This window comes from Streptopelia decaocto (assembly GCF_964273445.1).
Source record: "Streptopelia decaocto genome assembly, chromosome: 11".
NCBI lineage: Eukaryota > Metazoa > Chordata > Aves > Columbiformes > Columbidae > Streptopelia > Streptopelia decaocto.
The window spans coordinates 15,703,118-15,717,910 of NC_138666.1; the positions used below are offsets into that span (position 1 = coordinate 15,703,118).

The 14,793-nt window shown below is 46.2% G+C and overlaps 1 long non-coding RNA gene across 1 annotated transcript; it reads left to right on the forward strand.

Annotated features, from left to right (window-relative positions):
- The first annotated feature begins 552 nt into the window (after window positions 1-552).
- On the forward strand, window positions 553-11,869 carry LOC309444720. The gene is made up of 4 exons (XR_014185144.1): window positions 553-690; window positions 1,183-1,381; window positions 2,831-3,213; window positions 10,845-11,869. It is a non-coding gene; the product is annotated as an uncharacterized lncRNA (long non-coding RNA).
- The last annotated feature ends 2,924 nt before the right edge of the window (window positions 11,870-14,793 follow it).

Consider the following 14,793-nt stretch of genomic DNA (forward strand, 5'->3'; position numbering starts at 1 on the left):
TTACTTTGGCATGGGGCAGCAGGAGGCAGGGCCAGGAATGGGTTCTTCAGAAAAGGTTGTATTTCACAGCTCTGCCTATTAGCTGCGCTGGGGAGACTCATTTTTGAGAATTTACAGAGGCTGGTCAGACCACAAAGCTGTACGTGACAGTCTCAGGTTGCGAGTCTTGTCCCTGTCAGAGAGGAAGATGCTGGGAAGGTCTGGGAGTCCTGGCCATGCAGGCACATCTTGCCTGCCCAGGACATGAGGGACATGACCTGTCCTGCCATTGGCTTTTAGGGCCAAACTCTCCCTGGCTTCAGAGGATGCTTTGTATGTGTAAGGGACTGCAGCAAGGTCAGGGCTAAATTGCTTCACATCACCAAAGCAAGAATTCATATATTCATCCTAGAGCAAGGCTTGTGCAATGAGACAATATGGAATAACATAAAAGCTGTGAGCCAGAGCACGCTTCACTGTCACTGGAAAAAATACCCTAACAGCCCCATGGGAAGGAGACGCTGAATCTGCTGTCAGATTAATCTGGGGTTTTTCTTTTTACCACAGACATGACCTTAAAGTTTTCCTTTGCATGCTGGAGATGCCACCTTCGACACTGAGAGGTGCAGTGCAGTAGAACTACAACTTTTAATGGACGTTCCCAGGCGAAATGCCAGTGCTCTGCAAACAGAGAAATTTATGGTCTGAAAGGTACAAAGAGGCATGATTTGTGATCCAGAGGAGGATGTGGTTCTTTCCATTCCTTCTCCCTGTCCTCTTCTAAGTCTTCCAAAGCGTATGTGAACACGACCCAGCAATGTAATCTTCCCAGGGCTGGTAAACAATATTCCTATTCTAAATTACTTGAGTATCTTCAACAAAAATTACTAAAATCCCTAAAAGCACAGGCTATTAATCATTCTGCAGAATACTAGGCTAACTTCACTGGTATAACTCTAGAAGTACAGCAACAGTAAGGCTTATCTCAAATCTTTGCTGCTGAATCTGTGCTCTTTTGTTACTGACTCCAATTTAAAACTTTGTAAACATTGAACAGCTTGTAAACTAGAAAAAATTCCTCTCTCCAAATTTGAAATACACTTTTCCATACTGATCTTGCACCCAAATAGGTTTTGTTCACACTGCGTGAGGACCTGATTCTAAGTTGTTTTGCTGTGCTGAAAAAAAAATCCATCTCTCTAGACAGGTGCAGACAGCCCTGAACTTGCTTTGCCTACGCTCTGCGATGTTTGGATGCGTGCCGGCTCTACAGCCGTGTTACACAGCACAGCGCCGCAGCCTCGCCATGTACCCTCAGTCAGACCAGGCAACTGGAGAACAGCGTTCTTAGAAACCTCCCTGGGTGTCACGGTGAAGAGCGTGACTGCTCGGTGGTCTTGTGGTACGTGTCGCTGTACAACCGTGCTCGCGTGTGCAAAGTCAGCTGCCATCTGGGTTGCAATATTAAAAAAATAAAAAAATTAAAGGCACATTATGTCCAGCAACAGCCCCAAGGTGTGCTGGAACAGGTGTGCAGAGCGCAGTGATTTATAATGAAGCAGCAATTTATGACCCTGTTTTTTTGACTGTTTTCTGTCAGCCAGCTCAGAGAGAAGTATTTGTGGCATCCTCGTTGGGCCGATAGTTCATGGCACTACGTCTCGTGGACTGTAAACAGGGGAGTGCTTTGCATATCAGTTTGGCTGCTATCTAGTTTGTTTGGGGGGGTTGTTTTTGTTTGGGTTTTTCTTTTGGTTGGTTGGTTTTGTGTGTTTTCTGTAATAATAATGTAAAACCTCTGTGGGTCAGGGAGGAAGAGAAGGAGATGCAGAAACTGCTGTTTGCATTCTATAAAGTCTTGTGCTTGCCTTTTCCTTACCTGCCTGCTGACAGACTGCATGGTTTTGTTCACTTTCACCATTCAAGGATCTTAAAATGCCTTGTAGACCAAATTTGGGGAACAGCAATATATTTATTAGATCAACTGACAAACAAACAAACTGATAGATAAATAAACACACACATTTTTGGGCACAAAGCTCTGTTTCCATTCTAAAGTACCCTTCAACAGAAGCAGCAATTTTCAATGGTAAACACAGGCAAAGAAGTTCCGTGAGTTCAGGTAACCAGTGCAACATCCTTTGGTTCTCGCAGGCTGCCGGTGTCTCGTTGCTGCGACAGCGAGGCAGAGCGGAGCACCGGGAGGTGGGCTGGCTTTCTTAAGGCTTGGGCCAGTTTGGGAAGATTGAGAAAGTCCTGATCCAGGACTCCCAGGCTTTACTAAGTCCCTAAAACCACATTTTCTCCTCTTGTGGCCAGTATTGTCTCAGCAATATTTTTGATTGCTCTCATATGAAGCTTTTTTTTTACCCTGGGCTGTTAATGTTGGCATATAGGTGTTTTCTATCAACATTTTCCAGAAAATTTAATTTGTTCTGAAGAGGGAATTAAGTAAGAAAGATTTGCTACAGTTTAAAAAAGCCAGCACTTGCAATGCACATCCCCAAAAGAATGCTTTGTGATCCAAAGATCATTGCCTATCATTGCATTGGAGATTCTTCCTTAGTCAAAGCCTTTCCATGTTGCTTCCAGAGTATTAACATAATCACCAGTTAAAACATCTAGTGAGATAAAACTTTCTTCTAAAAATGGGTTGAGTGGAAGAGACATCAAGTTATTTATTTTGCTTTTTTTTTTTTTGAGCATTTATAATTATGTAGGTTATTGGGTTTGCTTCCCCTCCAATTACAAGGACAAAATTTGGAAGTCCCTCACAATGGCGATGGGAGAACAAGAACAGGATGCCTTGTTTTCTGTGTAGGATTAATTCTAAATTCATTTGTATTTCCAGGTAACCTCTTCACCTGGCTGTTTGTCCTGCTGTCTCCCTGGCTGTATGTTGTTAACTTGAAGATCATCAGAGATAATTGCATGGTGGCTCAAACTTCACCATCCTCAAGCTGAGTCAGTGGAAGTAAATGACACTTTTTCCAGTGTTCTCAACAGAAGTGCTGCTTGCGTTTACCACAGCTGGCTGTGTCCTTAAACCGCAAACCAAAACATTTCCAGAGTCTGATGTCCATCTCCAAGGTCTGCAGAGCCACAGCTGCAATGGCTGGGGCTGTTGCTTGGTGGTACCAAGCTGATGAAATGCTGCTCATCGTTATCCCACTGTACAGATGCACCGGCTGTGAACATGGGTGACTGTCTCTGTGGGCCCGAGGAGAAACATGAGTGAGTTTCGTGCAGGTGCACGCATCGGCAACAGCCACGCATCAGAGGTCTGCTGCCTCCTTCATGGCAGGGCATGGGGTGCCCACTAAATTCAGGGGACTCTTACAGTCCCAGCTGAGATGAGGCTTTAAAGTGGAAGAGGTATTTTAAAAATACAGCTTTCAAATTACTGATTATCTCAAACTTACTGCCTGCTACAGATAGCCCTAAAGGACAGGCAGAGCCTCTCCTGTTGCTAACCTCTCCGAGTACCCAGAACATTAACCGACAGGAGCAGGCCTGGGTCACACACGGCACTGCCGCTGTCGCAGCATCCAGAGCTGTCCCAGATGGTGCAACAGGGCTCCTCTGCCCGACCTTGTGCTGTGGAGCTGGGTGAGTCCAAATGCCATTTCAAGGGACATTTCTATTTGTAAGCAACCTGCTGTGGCAGCGGCTGTTAGTTACAAAGCAAGCTTTTTCTGTTATGGATTTTTTTTTTCCTTTCTTTGTAGTTTAGTTAAAGTAATTGTGAATGGAACTGTACAGCTGGCTTCTGTATAAGAAAAAACACACACTGCTGCAAGCAGGAGGCTGCCCTGCCAGCGCTGCTGCCCAGTGCAACCGGGGCTGGATCAGCCGCAGGCTGACACGTCCCCATCCCCAGCCTCGCAGCGGCAGAGTTGTCTGGGGTGCTTTGCGCCAGCTCCAGCTCCCTCCAGCCGCTGCCAAAACCCTCATGGGCGCAGTGTTGTCCCAGGATCATGGCGAGAGCCCTCAGGGAGGTGGTCTCTCGGCTCCCGGTGAGTGTCCCCGCCGGGGGAAGCATCACCTGGCCACCCGCCTTGGCCGCTGGGTGAATCCTGGCAGAGGTGACTCACAGGCAGGGAACCCTGCGAGGGCCCTGGCACATGCCTGCACTGAAACGCTGCCTACAGCCTCCTGCCTCTGCCCAGCTCGCCTTTCCTGCCGCCTTTCCCCCGGGGTCCTAACTCCCGACTTTGTTGCTCTATAAACATAATAACAATAATTATTCTCTCATTGGACACATTGCCATCTTCTTTGTTTGCAGGCTTAGATAAATATCATTCAAATCATGGAGTCTGATTCATGAGTCAGGACGATGGCAGCCCTCCAAAACCTCCTTGCTCACGGAGAGTGTGTTTGTGTGAGAGAGATAGAGAGTTTCACTGTGTGAAGAGTAAGAAACTGGAAGCCAAGTGAATTAAATACAAAGCAGATAATTATGTGTAATTCATTTACTGACTAATGATTGCACCTGGTACGGAGGTTTATGAATTCATTTAACTCTACATAGGTTCTCAAAAACAGTCTCCCTCATACGAGATAAAAACTAAGCTTCCATTTCTTAACAGACCAGTGTTTACATTAGTGTTATTGTACAATTCTGCCTTTTTCATTCATTCCTTATTTTATCTCATGACATTTCACTTTTCCTGCGTTCATCTGATTTCTCTTTGACAGTGACAATTGCTCAGTGCTGGTTGAGGCCAGGTGTCACTGCAGAATGAGGCCATCGCTCCGCTCCTGAAAGCCGTGGTACTTGTCTCCCATGTGCTGCAGCCAGACCATGCCACAGGACTGTGCCTCTGATGGGGCAGTGGCAGGTCACGGCCCCCTTCCCCTCTGCTGGGATCACCAACAGACTGGCTCTCTTTTCATGGTGACATCCAGTTGTCACTGCAGCCTGGTGCCATCAGCCCCTTCCAGCTGAACACCAGCACATAGTACCAATCTCCACCTGCCTACACCTGAGTTGATTTCAGGTTGAAGACCCAAAAACAAAGCCTTTAATGGGGTGAAAAAGCTGTGTTCACCCAGTGAAACCCAGCAGCCATGTCTCCATGTTGATGTCACCTGCAGACCGCAGCGTGTGTGACACCGCTCAGGCCTGGCAGGCTCAGCCCCGCTGACCTGGGCGAGCAGTGGCTCCGGGCACTGTGCCTGTGGTGCTAGATCTCCGAGCCACGCTGGGCAAGGCAACGTGCCCCCGAGGCCGCGCTCAGTGCCTGCAGCAGTGGAGATGCTCCCTGAGGTGATGCTTAAGAGTGGAAACAAGAACTTTTCCAGTTATGTTCCCCATGCAATCGCCAGGCATAAGCTGGAGCCCCTCTCCCAACCTGTTAACGTGATAAAGGCAGCTCACCTTCGTCATCCCACTCACCCCCCAAACAAAACGATGCCCTCAGTTAATTGCTCAGAATCTCTGTGATGGCGGGTGGTCAAATCAGCAGACAATTGGCCCTGTTGCCTGCTGAGACTGTCTGGATCAACACACAACTGGGATCCATTTTTTCATTAGTTTTAGGACAGGGTGAGTGAGAGGTAAATGTGCAACGTTTGTGCACGGGGGGAGAGGGCTATGTCTGCAGGGGCTGGATGAATGCAGATTTCTGCGATGTCCTTTGAAGACTGACTTTGGGCAGGAAACGAAACAGGAATGACATATAAGGGAAAGGGAAGTTATCTGGCAGTTTGAATAGAGACTATATAATAAATCATGAGATGATCACACTGAAGGAAGAAAACCCAGTAACGTACACTTTCTAGCATTATTTGCCATTGTTTACCATGGTGAAACTGATCTCATGGCTGCCAATAAAATAGCTGTGGTGTCTGATGTAACTCCCATTGCTGCAAGAACACACACTCAGAGGTGTCTCCTTGGAGCTGTCACCAGCCCCAGTGTGTGGTGACAGGAGAGTGACCTGAACTCACTGCACACCTCTACACGGTGCTGAGGCTCTGTGCCGGCTCGCTGGGGGACGCTGGCCCCGGCTGTCCATGGGGTGCTGGACCTGCGCCTCGTGGCCCTCTTGGGAGAGCAGCAGAGGCACTGTTTTCTCCATCTGCAGCAGCCAGGTAATGAAAAACATCAGCAAAACCCAAAAAAAAGTAACCCGATGCTCTGCTATTTTTGAGCAATTTGTAATTAGAAAAGCCAAAACCAGCTCATCTTGTTCACATGAGTATTCCCATTGACTAAAATGCAGTCAGCATGTGCTTTAATTTTGAGCCTATGCAATCCTTCTCCGATGAAGATCTGGCAAGCCAGAACAGATTGCAGGCTGTGAGATACGTGCAGTACGATAGTGTTTTACCTGTAGGTGGATTCTCATTGTAGATAGTGAGATGCAGAGCCAATGAGCCTGATTCACTGCTGGGTTACTCCAGTTTGTCAGCGGAGTAACACCACTGAATCATCAGCGAAGCTGAAATCACGAATGATAAAATGGGAGCATTGTGTCTAAGTGCGGCATGTGTACGGAGCTGGCTCCTTCTTGCAGAACCATTAACGTATATGGATTTTTTTTTTCAGTTCAAAATTTATCAAGAATATGACAAAGTTTCCATGCTAAAGTTTTACATGTCAAAAACCCAATTAAAATCTAATGTAACAGCTAGCATAGGACTCCCATGATATGTCATTGTGGTGATTATTTTTTTAATTCAGAAAAAAGAGGATTTTTGAGAAATGAGGTTAAATGCCTTCTGAAAAGATGCAATTTTTTTGATGCAGTTAATTTCTATGCACCAGATGAGCACTATGTAAAGCGTAGAAACAGGCTAGTTGAAAACCTACTCCTGGTTTCTTTTCAATTTAAGAAAATACGCACCGAGCAATTGGAAAGAACTCAGTAATTGTGATCTTTTCGCAAGTAATGAATGCCCTGGAAAAGCCAACTAAAGGCAGCAAGCAAGCTTGCAATTAGTAGTTCTAATTATAAAGTATACACATAAAACAATGTAGCATCATAAGTAAAGGCCAAATTCAAATGATGCAATAGAACAGTAGAACATCATATAAAGATGGACAAACAATCCAGCAAGACAACTACTTCTAAATTATCCATATTTTTTCAATAATAGCAACAACAACAACCAAGTAAAATTATAGCAGTGCTTTGTTTTATGTGACTTTTACAGTAACCCTGTCTCAGTGCCACGTGATGCTCGTGTCTGTTGTAGACCAGTGTCCCTTGGATGATGTTCACAGGCACGGTGTCAGACTCCGTGTCACAAGCACATGCTGGTGTGGGAGCCTGTGGCTCAAACAGCGAGCGCAGATCATCTGTGTCGTTATCAGGGGTTCCTCATGACTCGCTTCCATCACTGAAAGCAGCTATCAAACAAATGCCACAGCCTTTTTTGTTTTTATTTTCTGAGCTTTAGCCTGTATGCTTCCTAGGTAAACCAGATTTATGTCAAATGCAGGCTGTGGAGCTTGAACAAGGACTTAGTCCAATGCAGGGGACTGTGTTCAATAGTCTGTGGTACGTTTAGGTATCCACACGCCCTAAGCTCCACGGAATGATGACAACACTTCATGTACTAGAGGGGAAAAGTGACACGGTGGCACTCCAGCGTTACAGAGCAGCATCACTGCAGCTCTCCCCTGCGTGATGCGTGTGCAATGGCACAGCAGGAATGCAGGCTGCACCCTTACAGGACTTCTCCCAAAATAAAGTCCTGGATGCAACTAGAGAAGGTGAAGAGATGTAATACCTTAGGGAAATGTTTTTATTTATTCTCCTTGGGTGCATACATGGCAATCACCCATGCAGCATGATCCAGGATGTTGAAAACCATTTCATTATGTTCTATAAATAAAAGACTGATGTGGTTCAATTGTATCAATTATGCAATGCTTCTAAGTGGTGTAGTCAAGGGTAAACGCAGGCAAAGGGCACTCCCTTTGTACCCACTTCTTCTCTGGGCATTTCTAGTATTTACCTGCTCCTTATACACCACAGACAGATGAATCTACCCACTTTTATTTACCACTTTACCCCTGACTCCTCTTTGGCCAAGAGCTTTTCCTATGCACAGATGACACAACAAAATAGAAAATGGAAGTCAAGACACTGTTGTGTTTTAGTCTGTTGTGCAAGATGTAAGTGTGGCTGTACAGTAATTTCGAGCAAAGCATCGGTTTTAAACAATGTTTAAACTGACACCATTATTATGCAATATAATTAATTATGGCTAGAAGGGCATTTAAGGTTAGTTGGCGCTACCTTTGTCCATTTTATAATTACACCAAGAAGAGGATGACTAAGTTGTGCCTAAGCTAATTGCATCCATTTGGTTTTATCCCTCCTCTCCACCATCGTAAGTTGCATTCTGAACTGTATATATATATTTCTTTTTGAGGAGTTTGGGCGCATTTGTGCTGAATACAATGGAGCTCAGTGCTGACTGGGCAGCCCCTGGTAATACTGCAATAGAAGCACTAAAAATAGCAATAATAATTAAAGCTAGTCAAAGTGATAAGTGCAAAACAAATGACACTTTTTTCCTCCCACTGTAACTGTTACCTGCAACATATCTGCTCCTGCTCTATGCATTATAAAATGGGTTTGTGCAGCTAAGAATATAAAGCTTTACAGCATGACGCGATGTCCTCCAGACATGCCGTGAACCCAGGAGGCACCTCCAGAAAGCAGCTGAGGGCCAGCAACAAACCGACCCAGCCGCACACACTGTGCCAGCCCTCTTGCCGAATGTGCTGGGGATTCGGTGTTCAAGGGATGCACAACACAGCCCAGCTGCCCAGGCTGACAGAGCCCTCAGCCCGCCCTGACTCCGTGGTCCTGCCCCAAAGCTGGTCCTCTAGTTTGGTGCCAATGCCAGAGCCATGGTGTGGACAACAGGTTCCCCGACTCCAGAGCCAGGCTGGCTGCCACGACCGCCCAGCCGCGGGCACGGAGAGCTGTGCTGGAGAGGAGTAGCTGCCCAGACCTGAGCTGGCAGGCCTGAGTGCATCAGACAAGCTGCCCAGAGGTATCGGTGTGTAAAGTGTCTCTTTTGAATGTTACCTGGCAGTGTCAGGATGAAAAACAAACAAACAAACAACATGAAAAAAAAAAAAAAACCCCAAACCCATTAACAATATATTTACTCTGGAAAGGAATTGGTAATGCGTGGTCTTGTTTGGCTACGGCAGAAGGCCATAGTCTTCAGTTGATGGCTGGAAACTGGATTGCACTTATGTATAAATAGAACTGCCTGCAAGGGTTGAATGCCATAATTAACAGGCAGTTTTAGAAATTATTGGCTAATGCCATTTAATAGAAATACTGCCAACTATTGTTGTTAAAACTGGGTTTGTTCCTTCGGTGGTAAAATAAAATGACTCAACACGGCTTCACTGGGAAGAGACACCTTTGCCTGTTACACACCATTACCTACATTTTTAGAGTAATTGAATATGACAACAAAAATTTTGAAATCTAAATATATTTCCTAAAACTAACTGGAGGGCCACCTGCCTCCTAAGCAATCACAGTATTGGTGATACGACCTGGATTATTTATTGGAACATAGCATTACTGACCCAGTCCCGTGCCCACAGCAGCCAAGGTAGCTTTCACCACTGATGGTGTTTAAGCAGTAATAAATGTAAAGTTTTCTGTAACCAGCAAATATGTTCAGGTAAGCCTGAGCAGCTCCATCTGGAGCATTTTCCTTGCAGCGTGTGCAGTATCACTCAGAGAATTAATGCACATTTTTGTTAGCAAACTCTCTGAACCATACCAGAGAATAGAGGTAGCTGTGAGATAATGTGTTCTGATCATGTGATGCAGCTGTTATATCACCTAAGAACATTTTCACACTGCTGCAATACTGACTGAAAGGTTATTTCTCCAACCTTGTCACCCAGAAGGTACCGGCTGAAAAGTTTCTGTTTGATTGCTAAAGAGTAAAAAAGCAACAAATGAATATTGGCAAATCTTGGATGAGGCATGACATGGATGTTGCACACCGCAGTCTAACGCCCACCTTCACTTCAGGGAAAGGAGAAACCAGATCTGCAGACACACTAATCACCTCCTGGTTTGAGAGTTACCACTCACCTGTTTGGAAATGAACTCCAGAACCTCACTGCTTTCTATTTCCTGCACTGAGAGCCAGTAACCGCTTAGTGCTTCCAAAGAGTCATTAATTGTACTCTTATTACAGCATTTTATAATGCCTTTTAATGTACAGATTTAAAAGACAAATCAGTCTGTGCAGAGATTGACCTTGCCGATACAAGAAGGGGAGATAAAGTCCCCTCTGTTCAACTGGGAGTAGCACAAAGGTGAGTCACCGCTTATGTCTGAGGGCTCAACAGCGTGGGTGTCTGACCCGCCAAAGCAGGGTCACCTCCCCGAGCAAGGCTCAGGCAGTCAGACCGTGTCCGAGACAAAACCAGAACTCCCAAAGCCTGGTTTCTGGCTGCACCCACTAGCTAGCCTAAGCACAGAGGCTCTGTGCATCCTTTCAAAGGCAAGAGGCAATGCCCCTCCGTTGTTCCCAATGGCAGGGAATTCAGAGCACGTGGGCAGCGACACTCAGAGATGCTGGTGGTCGACACCCTCCAGATGTGCCTGAAGTGAGCAAGCCAGGGATGTTAAACAGCACCAAAGGGATTTGGGTACCCCATCCCACTGTTTTTAAGCAGCACTCAACGTGACAAACTCTTAGAGAACCCTGTGAAACCCAGCCCACCATCCCACACAAGTTACAGCCCCCCCAAAGCTGAAATGACAGTTAACACCTATGTGACCTACACTGCACTTGGAGCAGCTGTTGTGGAGGAATCCTGGTCAGCAGAGCACAGCAACTTACCCGAATCCCTTTTTCAGACCCACATGCCAGCCTGAGCACGGTCCAAGAAGAGGAAGGCCAGCCCCACAATGCCCATGGATCTGGAGGCTGAGCAGTCCTAGTGCCGGGGTCAGGAATGAACCTGCTGCTGCTGGAAACATTCTGGTGTACAGCATGGCTGTTGCTGCCCTTATCCACCAGCCTCCTCGTCAGCAATCTCCCCGTTTGTTGATGTCGTGTGCCTGTATTGGATGACACTGGTACTACAGTGCTTGTAAAGGTGGTGAAGCTGGTATATTAACAAATAATACTGAGTGAATTGATTTCCCCTTTCTGCATTGCTGTCTCTGCATTGATCTAGGCATTAAAAAAAGAGTTTATTATGTATTGTTGTATCAGCAATATTTTTGTACACTGGCTAGAAACAGTGAAGATGTGAATGCATCTTCTCTTTTGAAACATAACTCCATCCTCCCACACCTCTTCCTTCTTTGCTAATGCCAGTCAACCATCCCCAGGACCTACACCCACTCTGATCCCAACTCACTGATGAACATACATGAAAACAGACCTTGCTAAATAGTTTGCAGCTCGTGTTCCATAGCTGTGTTTACAGGATCATTTGGGTACTACATCTGATCCATAAAGGAGAGCCCACTGGTTGTGTAAGGACTCTGGGGTTTAGTGCTTGCTCCATGGAACAGGTTACTCATCACAGCACTCAGCACTGCAGCTCCGAGGTGCTCCAGGACATCACAGCTGAGCCAAGTGGAGGCTACAGCTGGTCCTGATGAGGTGCTTGGGAACATCCCCCTGCGGGGATGCGCTCCACAGAACCTGAATGGGGAGACCGCTGAACTCCCCAGGGGATACCTGAGTCCACCCAGAAGGGCTCTTGGGGACCTTCTTGCAGACTGTGTTACGGTTGGAGCACCCAGCTGAGCAGCTGAAGGTGCACTAGAGCCCCTCGCCTCGCTCCTCCTGCCTGCCCTCCCAGGGAAGCCCTGCACACAGGCGGCTGGGGCTCTGCAGGCTTGGCCTTGCTTCTATTAAAAGTCTTCCACTTTGTACCAACAGCCTCCTGTGAAGGCAGAGGATGCTGAGCAAACAGAGAGCTCGGTGTGGACACTGGTTCAAGAGGTTTCAAAAGGTGAAGGAAGGAAAAGTTACCTAGCACTGGTATTATAAGGGCTTAGCACTGATGCTACAAATAAAAGGAAGCGTGTTGGATGCTTTATTTCTCTTGTGTGGTAAACTGTACAGTTAGAGTCTTTTGTTAATTTTATTACTTTTCTGATATAAAAATAAATAAAGTTTAAAAAGAAGGAGTGGATCTGCCAAACCAGCCTGGTTCAATAAGAACTGCACTGACAAGTGAATAATTTTGTCCTAAAGCTGAGGGCATAAAACTATCAGCTTTTGGGGGGGGCCGGGCAAAGCCCCTCCACAAAGTCCTGTGTTTTACAAAGGAGGATCTAGAATGAAAGAATTTAAAAGGAGAATCTTCCAAAACGAAAAACAAAAAATGTCATAACATTTTTGCTACCAGAACTGCTTTCTAGTTTGATAGGAAGGCTGCATGCAAATGGCTGCTGAGAGATAGGACAATAGCAGGGTAATAGAAATTAAGAGCATTTTAATGACCATTAAACAAAATGACAAGCAAATGATACAGTGTATTAAGTAACTTTTACTAGGCTGACTATAAAACAAACATCAAGAAATCATGCTTTTACCTTGCAATTAATCTCAGAAGTGAGTTCTAGGCTTACCACTCCGATGCCAACGTGGTAACTTCCAGTAGGCAGCAACCCATAATTACTGCTGGGTGGAGGTGGATCAACCACTTTCTGTCATGAAGCCAAGGAGACCCTCAGACCATCTGCCAAAGGTGGGTGGGTGGGTGAATAAGAGTGTTACTTTCTTGCTAGACTCCAATCAGGGCACCACACCTTGTGATAGTATCTCTGTAATAAGCAAACAGCTGTAAATGATACTGTGTCACTGCAGGAGGGTGACCTGGCAAGTCAGGTTTCATTACAGCAGGAGGGACTGCAGCACACAGGTATTCACATGTCCCTGGGACCCTGGAAACCTCAGCCTGCCGTGCAGAGGAATCGGAACCCTGAGATTGTGCCTCCTCGTTACAGATGCTCCACAGCAGCGTTGTCACTGCACGAATATCCTATTTGCTTTTCTGTGCATCACTGTCAAAAAGTCTTCTTAATGTGCTAGTAAGGAGATTACAAATGTAAGTCCATCAGAGACATACAAATACATTAGTGTGGGTACAGTGAAAGACGAGAGGATTATGTTTCTTCTAATTAGCAAGACATGCCCGATGCTGCAAGCTGGAGTTTTCCTGCAGTCATTACCTCCCACCACTGTGCCTGCTGCTTTCCTCAGCTGCAATTACATGGTCAAGTTCCAGTCACAGGGACATGTCTGCTCTGCCAAGCCTTTCCAGCTGTGAAAGCCCCAGTGAGTCCCACAAGGCTCTCTGCAAGGCCAGCCCATTGCTGTATGGAGCAGCATTTCCAGGAGTTTTGTTTTCCACAAAAAAGGAGAGATTCAGGGGACACTGCAGATGCTGAGAGCAGGTACCATGGCTGCAACTGGGGCCGGGTGGCAAGAGTGACCCTCAAGCCACTCAAGGGCACACCCGCTTGGAAAAGCAGCATTTGTCCTGCTCTGGCCCCAGTGCCAGACCTGGTGGCTTTCAAACCATTTTCTTTCTTACTTTCTACAGTAGTACTTACCTCAGTATTGTACTTCAGGCCCCAGTGAACCAAAGTTACACCTGGTGAAACTCAACCATCTTCTGTGAATTCAAACCACTACAGGCCACCAGGCAAATGTGTATTTTGGCAAGTGCCTGGCCCTTCCCATTGACTGAACTACTCATGCTCTCTAGAAATGACCATGCCTGTCCCCAGCACTCTGTGCAGATGACCTTACTCATCCTTCTTCCTTATTTTTTCCTTTTATTCAAACTAGCTAGAGTCCTTGCCAGGTGCTGGGATCTGACACTACCGTACTCTGCTGTCTGTTGGGCTGGTAGCCTCATTCCCCCTCTTTTCTCATTTCTTCTCCTTTGGGCTCCTGCCCTGAGGTAACACATAGGCCATGGAAACAACAGCAAGAAGATCATCCTTGGTGGCAAGGCTGGGCAGAAAGGGATTCCCAATGGAGGAGAAATAGGTGTGTCCTGGTCAGGTTGCTTCTGAGTTTGACCTGCTCAGCCACTTCCTACCAAAAATTCCCTCAACCAACACTGCAGGCTCATGCTGAAGGTTTCAAAAACTCAACACAATATAACCAACAGGCTTCTACTGAAAGACATTAGCCAAAGAGTTAGCAAAGATGAAGATGTCTTGCATCAGTACATTTTAGTGGGAATATTATGGAGCGAGTCCACACAAAAGCCACGTCCAGATAGAAGAAGGTGGTTAGAAACAGCCAGCATGGATCCACTACAGACAAATTGTACCCAGCTAACATGGCTGTCACCCATGCTGGAATGACAGGCTGGATAGACAAAGTGAGGGAAGCAGTGGCTGTCACTTTGGTTTTAGCATGGCCTTTGACATTGTCTCCCATATGGACTGAACTGGGGCAGTATTGCCTGAATGGATGGACCACAACCTGGCTGAAAAAAAGCTCATGGCTGGGCCTTGAAGCTCAAAGGATAATAATGGTCAACAATGAGGCAGTTAATTGATGTTAACAGATGGCATTCCACTAGTGACAACACTAGGGCCTGTCTTCACCAGCAGTCTGGATGACAGAGCAGAATGGTTCCTCAGCAAGTTTGTGCACGACATTGAACTGAGGCTGCAGGCATGCTTGAGGACAAGGCAGCTATTCAGGTGGTCTTCAGCAACCTGGAAGATAAGTCTGAAAGAAATCTGAAATTCAGCATGGACAAATGTAAAGTCTGTACCTGACACAGAATAAACCTGTGTGACAGCACAGGCTGGGAACTGA